The sequence below is a fragment of the Anas platyrhynchos genome, chromosome 7 (genome assembly GCF_047663525.1).
Source record: "Anas platyrhynchos isolate ZD024472 breed Pekin duck chromosome 7, IASCAAS_PekinDuck_T2T, whole genome shotgun sequence".
Classification (NCBI taxonomy): Eukaryota; Metazoa; Chordata; class Aves; order Anseriformes; family Anatidae; genus Anas; species Anas platyrhynchos.
Genome location: NC_092593.1, coordinates 41,792,416 through 41,808,545, shown reverse-complemented (window position 1 = coordinate 41,808,545; position 16,130 = coordinate 41,792,416). Strand labels below are relative to the sequence as shown.

Here is a 16,130-nt window from a genome sequence, read left to right as displayed (position 1 = left end):
ATATTTAGTTAGTTCATGTAACAGCTGATTTCAAGGCTTTGCTCTCTTCGAGAGACTGATAACTTGATTTGATGAACTGAAGAAAGCTGGAAAAATGTTGGTTCCTCATTATTTTTCACTTGTTACTTTCTTTAGGGTTACTTTTCAAAAGAAGATTTCCCTGCTCACAAGCCAGTAGAAGACTTTCAGCCCAAGCAAGGGTGAAGACAGCTCTCTCCAAGAGCAGAGGAAGGCCCTGTGGAGAGAAGCCGAGCTTGTTAGCAGAACTCGTCGGCATGTCTAAACAAGGAGACGATTGCTACTTCTATTTCTATTCTACCTGTACCAAGGTATGGCTGGCTTTCCTTTGCTTTGCTTTTTTTTTCCCATTTTTTTTCAGGAAGGAGTAGATTAGGAGGAGGAAGCACGCTGGTCTTTGGTTAACTTGAGAACCAGATAGATTCTGAATTCAGTTGTAGCAACATTAGGCAGCAGCATGGCCATTTTTGAGGCTGTACTCTATTTTCCTCGTTGGTTTCCTTTTGGTTCCAGGGAGACAAATGTGCCTACCACCACTGCGAAGCTGCTCTGGGCAATGAGACGGTCTGCAAGCTGTGGCAGGAGGGTCGTTGTTTCAGGAACGTCTGCCGATTCAGACACATGGAAATTGACGTGAGTGCCTAACGATGTGTTCTCAAAATCAATCAACAAAAGCATTTTTCAGTGCCGTAGGTGTACTGATTGTGCTTTTGCAGGATAGATTTGTTTGCTTCAAAATCATACTTGTTTCTGTTACCAAGAGAGGGGGTGGGAGGAAGCAGAGGAAAATAAAATCAATGCCTTAGGTATGTCTTAGCAAGATATATATATATATTTATTAGATGCTGACAGTTTTCTCAACAGATGCAGAATAGCTGTTAAATAGACTGCTAAAACCTGCTGGAGCAGGGGGGTAATAAACAGGCTGTTCTATCGTCATGGGAGCAGGCTTGATAATGAACTCTCAGGTCTCTTCTGACCCACAGTTCTTCCGATAACGCTGTTCTAGCTGCCTGGGGTAGGAAGTGGGGAAAGTTAAAGGTGCAGAAGAACTAAGTCTCCAAGAAGTAGTTCTAGACAGGGTTAACCTAGGCAATTTCAGATGTTCTTTTTCCCTCTGAATAATGCTAGTATAATCCTAGGTGTATTAGTTTAACCCACCCTCAACTGGTGTCTGAGAGTGCCTGTCTTCTCAAACTGAATGATGACAAATCTAAATGTGCATAGTGGTTCCAGCTTATGCAAACTTTGTGAATATGCCCAGAAATACTCCACTGAACTGAGAAACTGACCTTTGGAATGATGTTTCAGCACTGTGTTGTGACAGCTGTCATGATCTGGAGCTGCGCATCTCTTTGCAAGCCTCAGGTGCATGTTATCACGAGCTTTTCTTTCTTTCTGTCTTCAGAAAAAGTGCAGTGAGATTCCTTGCTACTGGGAGAAGCAGCCGGGAGGCTGTCAGAAAGCCAACTGTGCTTTTCATCATGCAAAGGGACGTTACATCGATGGACAATTCTTCCCACCAAGCAAGAGTGAGTTTAGGTCCTTTTTCTTGAAGTGCTGAAGACTTAATTTGGAGTATTACTTAGTGGGTGCCAATCCTGTAGGGGGCATCAGGTAACTGTTCATTTGTGAGTACAGGAAAAGGTCTGCAGTCATAGGTGTACTGCACCGAGTGTACTGCTGGTGTTTGTTTTCTGCTTTCGTGCTCAGCTTCTCTTGGCTTTGTGTGATGTTTGCCTTGCAGTTTGCTTCCTGTTGTTTCATCTTTTGCTGGGTGGTAGGGAGATGTGTTGTTGTTCGAAGGGAAGTCTTTGTTGACGGTGTAAACAGTGATGGGATGGGCAAAAGGAGATGATGAATTCATTGTCTGTGCGGGTTATCTGCCTTTCCTACCACCTCTTTGCTAAATTGTGGTCAAAGTTTTAAACTGCCATATTACCGATGATCATCCTCTTCCTCTAGCTACACTGCCAAGTCCGCCTGAGTCCGCGGACGATGATCTGAAAGTGGCTCAGATGTCACTGCAGCAAAACAAACTTTCTGTCCAGTCAAATCCCTCTCCACAGCTAAGGGGGTGATGAAAGTGGAAAACTCTGAAAATGTCCCAAGCCCTACACACCCTTCAGTTGTAATCAATGCTGCAGATGATGATGAAGATGATGATGGTGAGCATGTTTTGGTTCTTGGAAGGAATTTGTGCTGTAAATGATTGTGTAAATCTTTGGTTCTTGAAGGAATCTGTGCTGTAAAGGAATGTAGAAATCACAGATGACCTGAGGTCTGACTAGCGATAGGGCAGGCAGTGTGGCCAGGTCACTGGTGGCTTTGTCCGGCAGTCAGTGGACAGAACCTGAAATGCTGGAGGAAAGCTTAGAACCACTCCTGGCTTTAGCTGGTCTGTTGTGTAAAGTTCTATGTGAAACTAGGAAGGAAATTTCTTTTTTCTGTCTGAAGAGCAATGTGTTGTGTAGTAGTTAAAGCTGCAGAGAGAATCTAGAGTCCTAGATGTTTTGTCCTAGTGTATTCTACTTAGGAGTTCATCAGGTCAATGTAGCTCTTTAAAAAACAAAACAAAACAAAAGAGCAACAAAGTTTTTTATATGAAGCATGGGCTGAAGTGTCACTGCATGAGCTACGTAATCATGAACAATCTGGTCTATGCATAACTGAATAGATTTTTCCCCTTCAGACCAACTTTCTGAGGAAGAAGAAACTAAAACTCCTGTCCAGCAACAAGCTGTGGAAGGCAAAAATGGATTACGGGTGATTTCCACTCGCAAAGGCAGTTCTACTGCTACTAAACAAGGTATTCCAGCACCTTAGTAGGATAAATCAGAAGAACTTGACAGTTAACTCAAAAGCAGTGTGGTGTAAAAACACAACAAAATGTAGGGATGCTGAATGGACTCGGTTATTTCCATGATCTCATTTCTGCCATGAATACCATCATGTGCCAATTGGGTCAGAAAGGTGAACTCCTTTTCTTTATTTTTGGAGAACAAAACAGGGCCACAGCATGGAGTTGAAATGGCTGCACGTGCAGCCTTGCAACCACTGTTGATAAGCCATATCTAACGATAGAGGGATCTAATATCGTGTAAATGGATTAAAATTAAAACTACATTTTTAAGCCTGAAGGATGAAAGGAGGGGCAAAATGCCCTTGGTTCTCTGGCTCTTTCACTTGTGAGGAGTGTTGACAAGCTTTATTCTAAATACTTCAGAAAGTTGCTGAGCGCTAAGAAGCCTGAGGAGCTGTGGTCCTCAGTGAGTGCCTCTAAGCCAGTCTCATGAACTGTTTCCTATTTTCAGAGGGCAATCTGAATTTTAGAATAAAAACACTTGAGGAAATCAAATCTCAGAAGATGAAGGAAAAAAATAAGAGACACAGTGGTGAGTTAGTACAGTCAGTACTTTAGGTGTTAGCTGAGCACGTGTTTCGATGATAGATGGTGGCAAATAAGCATGTTAGTAATAGACACAAGGAGACAGCGTGTGGGAAGATGCTCTTTTCAAAGTTCTTGGAAATCTGTGGCTTTATTAGTTTAGTTGAAGATGGAAGTGGTTCAAGAGGAACTGAGTTGTGTTTTTGGGCTATTCAGCGTATTTTCCTTGAAACAGTAGATCACCGTATTTAAAGCTATGTGGTTATTCCACAAATGCTTGAAAGTCTGCTCCTAACGTCAGCCTAGAGTCCTAAATTGTGATGTGCTGCTCATTTCTTTGTGGTGTTTGAACATTTGCCAGTTAACTGTAAATTCATGCATGTATACAAAGCTGTACGCAGACCAGGAAGCTGCTGATGCTCCAACTGAGTTTCTGGGTGTGCATTACGCTCCTCTTAACATGTGTGTTGGGGGCTTACAGCAGTGCTTACAGTAGAGCTATTTGACCTGCAGTGTGGGTTAAGGTGGGTAACATAGAAAAGGGATTTGGTGTTACTGAAACACTGGATATGTTACTTTTATCATAGTTAGCTTTGTTACATCATGTCTAAAACTAGACTGAAGCTCTTCAGGGCATTGTCCTGTCTTCTGTTTCTGAGAAGTACTTAAATGCTTTAGGGAACTGAAGCTAGAAATACACCCTTTTGTTTCAGTCATTTCACAGTTTAGCTTTCTAAATGTCTCTTTGTTTATCAAGTCTTTAGGGTGGAGTAAGCTCTGTGTACTTACAAATTGCTGCATCAGACATGCTAAAGCAGTGTTCCATGTCATTAGTAGGACCGACTTGGTCTTATCTGTTGTTTTAATATAAAAATCTGAAATAATCCATTCACGTATGCTGACATGGTTTGTAGAAAAGCATGACCTACAAATGAGTAAAGCACTAAATAAATAAATAAATAAATAAATAAACTACTACTTGCTAGAAATAACCATTGCTATAATGTTGCCTTAAAATTATATGGTACATGTATATAATGCTCATCTTCTGTTGGTGATGCATGAATCTGAGTAACAGGTACTTTTGGCTGCAGGAGCTGTGTTCACAACTCTTACTGCTTGGAGCAGACTGCACAGAGAGTTGCACTAACAGCCTGCTAGTGATATGCAGATCAGAACGTTTGGGAACTGGGTCATTTATGGGAGCTGTCAATCCATGCCATGATGGTGTTGCAAGTTGGATTATTGAGGGCTCTTTTTGTAACGGGGTTACTTACTTCCTTGACACATTAGTGAAAGCCTTCTCTCAAGACTATGGCTCTTGCTAATACATAACACAAATGGAAACAATTTCAAATACTTGCCAGCAGGCTTTGCTTCCTTTTACCTTCATGCGGATTTTTCCTGTAGCCTATGTAGTAGGGAATATTGTGTTCAGATAAATAGGGTTTGGGCAACAGGCTGTTATTTACTTCCAATATTTTACCACACTTCAAAACTCTTACTTGAAAACTACTGTAGAAGTTGAAATGATGCTTCAGGTCATAGTTTGATCTGTGGAATTATGAAACTCCTTGTGGTATTTGATTAAGGAGGCATTGGGGAGGCATTGGGGAGGCAAGGACAATCCCCAGACAAGGACTGTATATCTCGAAACAAGACGCTGCAACTCATGATAAGGAAGCGGTAGACAGACAGAGAAACAAATGGAAGGACTATAAATCTCAAAACTGGACATTGGAATTCATTATAAAGATACAACAAATGGAAGAATTAGCAACAACCAGCGCTTGCAATTAAGAAACATGCCAACTCAGCAGATTCCTGACCAAAGGTGAAAAGTACACTGTGAGGAAGACTCGGGGTCTTCCTCCCAAAGACCCCTGCCCACGTCCCAAAGACCCCTGCCCACAATTCTTGGGAGGCTCTACGCAGGCGCAAGGTGCCAAAAGGCTAATTAGCATGAGAAGCGAGGGAAGGCGGGGATAGGTAAGGAATATGTATAGGCGCTTGTAGAATATTGATAGATTGATTGTATAAATTCAAGACTGCTTTCCACCTTGGGTATGCACGATAGGTGGAGAGATCCCCTGTGCATCATCCAGCGCTGCAATAAAGACTATACCACTTCAAGGAATTTCGGCTTCGATCTTTGAATCATATTTGAACACTTTCTTTCTGTGATCAAAAAGCTTCCTTAAACACAGCCTCAAGCTCAATTACACCAGTGTGTTTTTAATTTTCTACGGCTGGTTATTTCTATAGCAATACAGAATAACACTGCTCATAATTCCTGAGGTGGGGGGAACTATACCAGCCTCTGAAAGGGTGCTAGCAAGCACCTCTAATTAGCTGAAAGCTTTTGAGGTATCAGCCCATTGTTTTTTCAGGGAAGGGGGAATGGGAGCCATACTTTGAAACTGAAGTGCTAGGTGCTTAATAAAATGGGTCTGCCAGAATTGTAGGTGTGGTGCTAAAATATGAAGCCTGGCATGGTGGTAGGCCTTGGTGAATCACTGGATCCATCTTTAGGTGTTGCAGAAGTGGGATAATTTGATCCTGCTGTAATATGAATAGTATTGAAATGTCCTACCAACTGAATTAGCAATGTTAACAACTATCTGCGACTCAACTAGAAAATAACCTGCAATCTCATGTATTTGCAATTCACTTTATAAACTCATTGCCATCCATTATGATGATGATGATGTAGAAACACCGAATTCAGGAATAAGGTTTTGTAAATTGATATCATGTTGTCACTATAGTATTTCAGTGAATTGGAACAGCAGAATTCCATGGGTAGTACTTGTTAAATGTACTTGTCAGCTGGGCTCTTAATTGCATGCCAACTACGATAAGACAGCAAAGGTATACTTATTGGTGTGTTTATATTGGTGTATTTATAGACGAAAGAAGGGAGTTTGCAGCCACTTTATGTACCTGTGTAGAGGTTCAGCTACGTGTAATTGTTTTCAGATTGTATGTGCAAAAAGAAGGATTTGGCAGCATTAGCCACTGCTGCCACTGTACAAATAAAGACTGTTGTGCCGTTGTACTGTTTACATTAACTATAAATACACCACAGTAGAGAGAGACTAGAAATTCCAAGCTTTTACTGAAGAGTCATACTATAGTTCTTTTTTTTTTTTTCTTAAGCCAAGCACAGCAGGGAGTCTGCAGACAAAACTTTGAGTGTTGTCTGCTTTAGAGCAACATCCAGCATCATAAGTTCTTGTGGAACATGACTGAGCACTTTTATCTGGTGCTTTTTCTTGCTGTAAAGATGCACCTGTAATCTTTTCTCTGAGCTTCAAGTTTCAACATATTTCGTGTCCAGCTAGTAAGAGCATGAAGTCTCTCAACTTTAACTAATTTCCTCAGCTGGTTAACTATATAGTTATTTAGCATTAAAATATTTGTCAATGTATGCACACGTGTGCATATGTGCACAGTCTTGTCTGCACAAAAATCCAAATGTATCCTGTTCTGTCATTTAAAGAGTGACAAATATGAATTACTTATGATGTAGATATGATTGACCTGTATTTTCTAGATACATAGTTGTGGTCTGATCAGCTAATCTGAATATCAGCATCAAGTAGATTCACAGCTCAATGGCCGTTTTCTCCTAAGATGACCAGCTTCATCTTCTCTTCTTTTGAGAGAAATGGAGTTGAGTAACTTTGTGTGACGAGAATGCTCTTTTCTGTAACCTTTTTGTCTCCTGTAAACTTAAGAGTAGAGCATGGTTCTTTCATCTCTGAAAAGTGAAATGACATATTCCTTTTAAATCATTATTTTGGGGAATGGTCTCTGCCATGCTATTGTTGCATGTTGACATACCTGAGTATATATGGAGCACCTATACAATTTTGGACTGGAGAAATTCTGGAGTTAAGTGGTAAAGAGAGCCTGTGGAAACTTCTGCAGAGTCTCATGTTCTTTTGTAATAGTACTTAATAAGGAATAGATTTGTAGGTTATCTAAGCAGATAACTCAAGAACTTGTTTCAAACTCTAAAGATTCCTTTTGAACAGTAATTTCAAGAAGTATGTATTATCTCACTACACCTCTGTCATAATATGTCAGCATATCTAGATGTCTGTTTTCTATGAAATTTGTAATCAGAGATGGATATCATCACTTTCAATACTCTGCTAATTGACCAAACTCTGCATGGAAAAACTGCAGTTGGACAAACATAGATATACCCAGGATCTAGCTTTAATGTTAGGTAAATGATTTGATCTTTAGAATGGTGTCCCAGGGATGTACATGTTGCTTTTAGCTACAGGCAACAACAGAAGGCATAAGTGTTGCTTAGTTCCGTCTCCCCCCAGCGTATCCTCTGTGTCTTGCTGTAAGAACAGGTGAACTTGATGTTTGTGGACGGTACCAGCTGAAATGCTGGGTTCACCTCCCTGTGGAGAAAACTGCTTGCTGAATCTCCAGTGCATTGCAAACAAAATTAAACTTCTTGTAAAAGAAGAGATAAGGCTGCTTACCCCAAACTGGAGCTTGCGTATGTGTATTATCTACTTCATTTTTAAATTGTGTTTGTCAGGCTCTGGGGACGGCATCTGAAATAGTTTTTAAGCACTAAATTATTCTATTCTATTCTATTGTGTCTTTTTCCGCCCAGAACATGAAGACCAGCTTCTTTTAGAGCCACCTTTTTTTTCCACAAAATCTCTCAAGAGCGAATGTATTAGCCTAAAATGTGTTTGGTAGATTGTTATTTTTTTTTTTTTTTTTTTTTTTTTTTTTTTTATGTAATTCTTCTTTAGTTACCTAAGGTAATACAGTGTAGTCAGTTACAATATAAATAAATTATACTGTATCTTTTTGATTTCTCCCTCATTCCCCCAATTCCAGCCCTGTCTTATGCTTTTTGAGCCAAAAAAAAAACCACTTCTGTGGTTTAATGATATGAATTATTGCTTGTTTGATCAAACAATGTTTTCATTCTACCTTCTGTGCTACTTTCCCAGGAAACTGATAATTAAAAGAAGCCAGCTCAGTAGAATTTCAGACATGGCAGTGGAATCTGCTCTAATCAGTTCAGTCCCTACCACTGCATCTCGTTTTGCCTTACTACAACTGGAAAGTGATACTGATTCAGAGCCTGGAAAAGGCAGAAGTGGCCGACGTGCTGGTAAATCTCTAGCTTCAGAGTGTAGATCTACAAATGTGAAGAAAAGAGAGAAAAGAAGAAAAAAGAGAGAACAGCAGCAGAGTGAGGCCAATGATGTAAAGGGATTATATTTTCAACAGTGAGTAAGGTTGTTGTCTCATCAAGAGTTTTTGCTGTCCCTGAAAAGTCATTGGTTTTGGTTTTCCCTGTGAAAGAAGAACTACTTAATCGCAGATTACATCTTTACATTGTCCTGTCTTATGTTTCTGAGAAGTACTTACACGCTTTAGGGAACTGAAGCTGGAAATACACCCTTTTGTTTCAGTCATTTCACAGCTTAGCTTTCTAAATGTCTCTTTGTTTATCAAGTCTTTAGGGTGGAGTAAGCTCTGTGCACTTACAAATTGCTAAAGCAGTGTTCCATGTCATGAATGGGACCGACTTGGTCTTATCTGTTGTTTTTCATATACAAATCGGACAGAATCCGTTCGCGTTTTGCTCCTTGAGCTCTGTCGGCATTGTGTCTACAGATGTGTCTGTGTGTGGACGTGTGCCTGGGCACTCCCGGCGGCTGCTGGGCCAGCAGCTGCGAGCAGTTGTGAGCGTGGCTCGCCTACTTGGAGACCGCTTGTGTTTGAGGGAAAACTCAGCCTTTACCGCTGAGCTCCACCGGAGCCGTGAGGAGACGCTCTCCTCCATGACGAGCGCGGCGATGGAAGCCGCATTTCGCACCCCTGCTTTGACCACAAGCAGACGGCCCCCTCCACCCTCCCCAGGACTCGAGGGCGAGCTGTGCGCGTCCCTGGGGGCCGGGGGCTGCCCCCCGGTGTCCCCTCACACCCACCCCTCAACCCCCGCTCCGCCCGCGCCCTCCTGCCGCGGGGGGCCGCTGTGCGCGGCGGGGCGGCGCCGCCGAAGGTTGCGGCCGTTGCCAAGCGAGGCGCTGTCACCAGCAGCGCGGGCGGCCCAGGCGCGGCCCGCCGGCCCCTCAGCCCGCCCGGAGGCTGCCTCCCGCCGCCCGGAGCAGGTTTGGAGCGGGGAGCGACGGGGCCGGGGCTGGGGCTGGGGGGAGCCGCCCCACAGCGCCGCTGAGCCGGCATTTTGCTTGGTGTTTGTTTGAGGAAGTAGGAAATGGGATCTCTCCCCTCCTCCGCCCCTCCCCTCCCGCGACTGGTTTGGGTGTCATTTTGGGAGGGGGGGGCGGGGGAGGGGGAGTCAGTAAGTTTTCAGTATCTGCTCGTGATTGCCGTGCCCTTTCTGAAATGAGCAGGATTTCAGGCTCTTGCTTCTCTTGCTTGGCTTCCCTTTGCTCTGTTCTGTACAACAAGGCTTTTTGTCAGCTTCCAAAGTTTCTCAGCTCTGAATGGACAAGCCCTCAATGCAAATGGGTGTGAGTGAAATGCCAAAACTCTTCTCTTTGCAACCACAGAAGACTTGTGTTTCAATCTGGTTGCATTTTCATGCAGGCTGAATTTGATGTGCTTAGCTGGTGAGTTCTGCCAGTTGGGTAACAGAGCAAAAAGGCTGCGTGGGAGTTGAGCAAGAAGGAAGTTGAGCAAACTGTCCTTTGCATGGCAAAGCCTCCTTGACTGAGAATCAGCAAGAGCAGAAGATGTGTTTGGGATCCGGCAGCATTTGATACCCATCGAGGCTTTGGAGTGTTTCTGGTAGACATTTGTAAAGAAATCCTATTCGATGCTTCTTCTTGTGCTTCAGAATTAATAGATGGGGGGCAGTATAAGGAACCATGGTTGCTGAAATATATAACTAATAAAAAATAGTTCCATATGGGCATAAAGAGACGGATTAAAATCAGAGGAATGCTTGGTGTGTAGTAATCACAACTATTTAAAATCATACCCCCCATGTAAGCAACACGACAGCTTTCTGTGCTTCTGAAATTCTAAATACTTGGCCCTTGTAAGCAGAAGATGGCTTTCAAGCACGTGTGTGTCTGTAGGTATAAATTCAGGATAAAAAGGTTTTGTTTGAATAATTTCTGTTGCCTATGCATCGGTACTGTAGCAGTGAGAAAATAAGGTTCATTGTAAGTCTATGCTTTATCAAGAGTTCATTAACAAGATCTTACAATATTGTTGCTTCATCCGGCAGTATAACATCCAAACAGAAAGTCTGACCACTTTCAGACCAAAGGTTAAGTCTGCTAGCTTAGAAGGTAATAGAAGCAAAATTAGTTTCTGCACTGGTTTAACAGTTGTTAACATATCTGCTTTTTTATCACAGTTCCTTTCCAGGGTGTAATGATGCTTATGTATTCTTTGGGAAACTCTTCAACATTCTGTTTCAGCAGGGAGTTAATTCTTTATTATTTAACTTGGAGAACATTTTTTCTTAGGTGCAGAAAATTGCAAATGAGGTGAACAGAGGAATTGTAACAGATCTCGTAATGACTTCCTGAATACTGAGGGGGGAGCACAGAGATGGAGGCCGGCATGGAGGAGATCCTGGTTAAAGTTGCAGTAAGGGTCAGACCTCTGCTTTCCAAGGAAGTACTTCATAACCACCAAGTATGCGTGAGATTAGTCCCAAATACACAACAAATAATCATTGGGAAAGACCGTGTCTTCACTTTTGATGTTGTATTTGGCAAAAACTCAACCCAAGAAGAAGTTTATCCAGTTTGCATTAAACCTCTTCTAGTGTCTTTGGCTGAGGGATATAATGCTACAGTATTTGCATACGGACAGACAGGTTCTGGGAAGACTTACACCATTGGAGGAGGTCACATTGGTACGTTGTAAAAAGTCTTTTTTTGTGTGTGTGTGAACAATGTAGTTCTGCAAATTAAGTATTTAATACATAACAGATGATGCTTGAGAATTTTTAAGAGATAATGAAAAAATGTATAGCAAAAAAAGACATATATATTCCAAAGTTTATGTGATGGTTGTGTTCTAAACACAAATTCTGTGTCCGTTAGGCTATACCAAAAGTATGAGAGAAAAAAAAAATAAAAAAAAATTAAAGTGCTCTTTCCCATTCTCTATTCTAACAGGCAACTTACCCTACTTTCTGAAACACAGTGCTTTAGAAATTTTGGCTCCATTTATCCTACTTAGAAAGTATCTGCTTTAGGTAATTGTATGAAGCAAACTCACTCTTGGACTTTTTTCAGAGTCTGACAAAGAGATTTCATAGATAAATTTCATGGAATAGAATCCTAGAATGGTTTGGGTTGGAAGGGACCTTAAAGATCACCCAGTTGCAACCCCCCGCCACGGGCAAAGATGTCACCCACTAGACCGGGTTGCCCAGGGCCCCATCCAGCCTGGCCTTGAACACCCCCAGGGATGGGGCATCCACAGCTTCTTTGGGCAACCTGTGCCAGTGCCTTGCCACCCTCTGAGTAAAGAATTTCTTCTGAATATCTAATCCAAATCAACCCTCTTTTAGTTGGAAAGCCATTCCTCCTTGTCCTATCATTACACCACCTGCCAAAGAGTCCCTCCAGAGTCCCTCCCCAGCTTTCCTGTAGGCCCCCTTTAGGCACTGGCAGGCTGCTGTGCCTAAAGCCTCTTCTCCAGGCTGCACAACTCCAACTCCCTCAGCCTGTCTTCGTAAGAGAGGTGCTCCATCTCTCTAAGTATCCCTGTGGCCCTCCTGGACTCTCTCAAATACTTCCACGTCCTCGTGCTGGGGGACCCAGAGCTCCAGGTGGGGTCTCACGAGAGCAGAGCAGAGGGGGACAATCACTTCCCTCCCCCTGCTGGCCATGCTGCTTTTGATGCAGCCCAGGATATGGTTGGCTTTCTGGGCTGGAAGCACACATTGCTGGCTCAGGTGGAGATTCTCATCATCCAACACCGCCAGGTCCTTCTCCTCAAGGCTGCTCTCAATCTGTTTTCTGTCCAGACTGTAGTTGTGCTTGGAACTGTTCCAGCACAAGTGCAGAACCTTGCATATTGGCCTTCTTGAACTTTATGTGGAATTCAAATTTTGCTTTTTTAAAGGCAGATATCTGAAACTCTACTATTCGACTTACTTGGTATTTCCAAGTCAGTGTTTCTCAAACACCTGAGACTGGAAACTACTATTTTTCTGTATTAGTTCGCAGAAGAATTCTTCAGCTTCTGCATGTATACAATTTTGCTTTCTGACTTTCCCTGAAATCGTGTATCACCAGCTCTGGTTATCTTCCCTTCCGTATCGAGAAGTCACAATTTGTTTGTCTGTTCTGCTGAATAAGAGAGAAGAAGTGGAGTAGCAGGAATTAGAAGACTATCTGGATTTTTCTTGGTCCTTGATTCTGAATTTGAAACCCTGAAAATTATGTATTCGTTCTTTTTGCATAAAGGATTTGAAGTTTTATCATTAATTCATTAGCAAGTTCAAAATATTTTTTTCTTCTAGCGTGATTTTTTACTAATTTAATTTTCTTGTAGTCTCGTACCCGCAGAAAGTAGTAAAGTTCTGTATCATTTCCATGCATTTCTGATCAACAGAAAAGCAAATCTTTACATGAAAACTTGGGAAAACTGAGCTCTTCCTATTCCTTATTATATTGAGTGATAAACCTCGCAGACTTCTCTTTAGTTTTAGTCTTTGTAATTTGTGTGACAGAATGACTGCAAGTGTCTGTGACATCTGTGTTTCTATTTTAGCATCATTTTCAGAGGATGAAAAAGGCATAATCCCACGGGCTATTCAGGAGTTATTTCAGCATATTTCTGAAAACCATAACATCAATTTCCGAGTGAAGGTATCTTATATAGAGGTTTACGAGGAAGAACTTTGAGATTTATTGGAGTTGGAGACCTCTGTGAAAGATTTACATATCTGAGAAGATGAAAACGGAAATACAGGTAGGATTTCAGCTCTAGAACTTCGTGCATTTGATTTCTGTTGTGTGCACAAATTATTGTTTCCATCTCTTGAAAAGAGAGCTTACCGATGACTAATACTAGACGAAGTCACGTTTTCAAAATATCAATTCAGTTTAGCTGATCTGAAGCAGCCTTCATTTGAGATTCCTATGAACAATATCAATGTTCCTCCAGAAGCAGCATCAGGTGGTAAGGTAGTACTGTTACTGTTTCTGCAAATTCAGCATAGAAACACAATTGTGCATGATTATTCAGTTGAATGAATGCTTTAAGATTAAGCCTTTGCTTCTCACTTCAAAGTTATATTTGTTAAGCTACTTATGCTGTAAATATCTGCTTCCATTCCACTAAGAACTATGTTCTTAACATAGGGTGGGAGTCACTTTTACTACAAACTTTCAAAATTTCTGTCTTTTTTTTTTTTTTTAACTGACAAAGTAAGCTTTGAGCTAGGTTTGCTCATACTTTTTTTCTAGATAGCACTAGGTTGCAAATTGCATAAGACGATGTGTAAACACCTAAGTGTATTCTGTGTATTCTGTTTACAATACTGTTTCAAATGGTGTGACAAAATACACCCATATATTCTATTTCTGCAGGTTTCAGATGTGCTGTACTTCATGCTTTCCACATACTGTTTTATTTTATTTAGCTATGTGCTACGACCTTATAATAATGAAGGCTTGTATGCTTCTGTGATTTGTGTTTATAGATTGACTTTTCATAATTGCAGTAAACTTTTACTGAAAAGTTTAAAATTAATGTAATTATTCTGATTTTCTTTTGGTGTTTGAAGTGATTGTTGGTGCTAAGGAATTCCAAGTAGAATGTGCAGATGAAGTGATGAGCCTGTTGGAAAGTGGCAATGCAGCTCGTCACGCAGGCACAACACAAATGAACGAACACTCTAGTCGATCACATGCCATTTTTACTATCAGTATTTGTCAGAAACAATCTGCAGAGTCTCAAAAAAAATAGTGATCCACAGGATTAATCTTGGAAATCAGTCCAGATGATTGCTTCAAAGTTCCATTTTGTGGATTTGGCAGGATCAGAGAGGGTGACAAAGACTGGAAATACCAGTGAAGGATTCAAAGAATCAATTCAAATCAATAGTGGTTTGTTGGCCTTGGGAAATGTCATCAGTGCTCTTGGAGACCCAAAAAGGAAAAGCGTACATATTCCATACAGGGATGCTAAAATCACTCGCATTCTGAAAGACTCCCTAGGAGGGAACGCCAAGACTGTCATGATAACATGTATAAGTCCATCCTCATCAGACTTTGATGAATCTTTAAATTCGCTCAAATATGCAAACAGAGCCAAAAACATTAGAAATAAACCAGTTGTCAACTACAACCCTGATCAAGACCGGATTGATGAAATGGAACTTGAAATCAGATTGCTCCGAGAAGCTTTGCAGAACCAACAAGTTGGTAATCAGTGTTGACATGACTTAAATCAAGAAAGAACCCGAATCAGTTTGCTAGAAGAACAGCTCACCCAGCTTCAAGTTCAGTGCTTCAGCTACAGAAACTGTTTGGACGAAGCCTTCCCATTCCTGGTTGATTTGAATGATGATGTTAGCTTAAAAAGCAGGAAGCTCTCACCGTGCAGCAAATTGACACTGGAACTGGCACCATGCAAGAGCCCCATCATATCACAATTCTTCAGCTGAGGAGAGAACTAAAGAACTGCCAGGTATTTCATTCTAAGTTGATTGTTTAGGTACCTATGAACAAATCAGGAAAGCTAATGTGTCTGTCTTGTAGGAGGAGGAGATAGAGTTCCAACAAGTTAGAATTTTATAAAATCAACCTATTTTCATTTTTCACACTGAATTCTGGTAAGCCTGTAGATTGTTACCTCGCAATCGCATACACAAATTCTGGCTTTTCTTGGTTCTCATCATCCTAAATTACAGCTCTGTTATTTATTCTTCATTTTTTTTCTCTGGCTTATTGTAAAGCTCTGCTTCCCAGGTTCAAAACAGTGTAAGAGCTGGGTTTAAACTGAGATACCCAGGTAAGCATGCCATCCACAGCTCGGAGGAGATGGTTAGGGAGATGCTAAAATAAACAGGGCAATAAAGGCTCTTGAGCAGCTCTTAAGAGTTGTATTTACTTGAAAGATATAGGTTGTACAGAAAAGATACAGTTGTACAGAAGTATCTGTCTTTAGAATGGTAAGACATAGTGTGTCTATACTTTGCATTTGGCTCCTAAAGGTTTTCTGGAAGGCCAACTACATTTGGAAGTAACCTTCAATCACTATTGGATCACTTACCCAGAAAAACATCTGAAAAAAAATAACATTATAATTTCTTTAATCTTTAGGCTCTTCTTTGAGATGAAAAATGAGGAGGGCCATCCTTATTTTTTTGTTTGAGAAGTGTATTAATATTATGATTGATGCTGAGATTTTACAGCCAAATCTCACAGCACACCGAAGAAAGTAATTGGATTTAAATACCCACTTTGTAAGGTAGTGTTGGTTATGGGTCCATTATTTCCTTTGGGAGAAAGAAACTTGTCAAAACAAAATCAATAGATGAGAAACAGAAGTAAAGAAACGACTGGTGGAAACCACTTTTGAAGGGAGCAGCTGATTCCCCAGAGGGCCATGCTGCCATAGCCACAGGGACCTTGACAGCCTAGAAAGGTGGGCTGACAAGAACCTCATGAAGTTCAGCAAGGGCAAGTTCAGAGTCCTGCACCTGAAGAGGAACAACTGCAGGCACTAG

At 41.3% G+C, this 16,130-nt stretch overlaps 1 pseudogene; it reads left to right on the top strand.

Moving 5' to 3' along the window:
* LOC119715429 (kinesin-like protein KIF27) overlaps window positions 1-16,130 on the top strand; it is a 40,488-nt pseudogene that overhangs the window by 5,152 nt on the left and 19,206 nt on the right.